This window comes from Lepidothrix coronata, unplaced genomic scaffold (genome assembly GCF_001604755.1).
Source record: "Lepidothrix coronata isolate B3197 unplaced genomic scaffold, Lepidothrix_coronata-1.0 Scaffold38, whole genome shotgun sequence".
Taxonomy (NCBI): domain Eukaryota; kingdom Metazoa; phylum Chordata; class Aves; order Passeriformes; family Pipridae; genus Lepidothrix; species Lepidothrix coronata.
In genome coordinates, this window is record NW_016690218.1 from 3,778,366 (window position 1) to 3,779,583 (window position 1,218).

Genomic DNA, 1,218 nt, shown 5'->3' on the forward strand with positions numbered 1-1,218 from the left:
TGCAGGTGGGGAGGGATTCCTTGCACTAGACCAGGTTGCTCAAGGCCTGGCTTCAAACCTGTCCTTGAAGCCTTCCATGCAGAGGGCATCTGCAGCTGCTCTGAGCAGTCTCTGCCAGTACTGCACCACCCTCACAGTCGAGAATTTCTTTCTAATATGTGATCTAAACCTACTCTCTGACATTTTGAAGCCATGCCCTCTTGTCCTATCATAACTTGCCCTTGTAAGAATTCTACCTCCAGCTTGAACTGCTTCTGTGTTAGTGCATCATGAATAAATGGCTTTATGGAATGGGACATCTCTAACTCTGCTAAGAAAACCTGGGGACCAATCACTACAGAAGCCTGGTCTCACTGTGTGAGAGTGGGGTGTGTAGGGAATCAAATGGGGCACCCATTGGCTCACTGGAACTGCCCATGACTCCTGAATGATCAGACTGAAGTTTCCTCACCAATTTGGCATCCCAGATGGGAGCCTTGGTCACTACCTCGGGAGCCTCCCTTCTCTAAACATGCAGCTGATGGCAGTGGGCGCATTCAGCTGGGATCTTTGGAGCAGGGAGGAGCCAAAGGGTGAGTGTTAAAATTCCCTTAGCACATTCTGCATACATTTTAACGGTGGATTTGAGTCTCTCCATTGGTGTGGCATTTTGTGCAGATTCGGTAAAATTATTGGTAGTGGGTCAAGAACAGGTGTGCAGCCTGGTTGGAGTAAGGCACACATTAAGGAGCTGTGTAGGCCCCTGTAAGGTGCAAGGTGATGGGGCTCGAGTCTCTCGTATGACACAGAAGGGTTGTGGAGACCTGCATGGGGAGAGACTTTGTCCCTCATGCTGAGCAGGGCATGTGGAGTCTCTCGTACAGTTCAAAGGGTGTGTCATAGGTTTACTTCTTCTAAAAAGAACCAAGCAGGGAATTTTTTCTTTCCCCTGCCTCTCTGTAAAAGAAAGATGTCGAACAGAGGGAGGGGGAAGTGGTAATTGACCCACACAAAAGAACTAACTAGCCGGCCTGCATTCCAAGGGGATGGCCCTCTCTTAGACTGTGGGGAGGGGTGATGAGTTTTTTCTTCTCTCCTTGGAAACGGAGGCGCTTCACTTTTGCCTCAACTCAGGCAAGGTGTATGCTGGAAAGGCTCCAAGGTCGTTTTGTTCTCGGCCTAGTCATCTGGCTGTTTTCTGGCCCCGCCTTGCCTGCACCATGTTCTGCCCCCAGCCCA

At 50.1% G+C, this 1,218-nt stretch overlaps 1 protein-coding gene across 1 annotated transcript in view; it reads right to left on the reverse strand.

Moving 5' to 3' along the window:
* The window catches only part of LOC108496272 (acrosin-like), a 191,869-nt gene that overhangs the window by 1,891 nt on the left and 188,760 nt on the right, over positions 1–1,218 (reverse strand). The window lies entirely within an intron of this gene.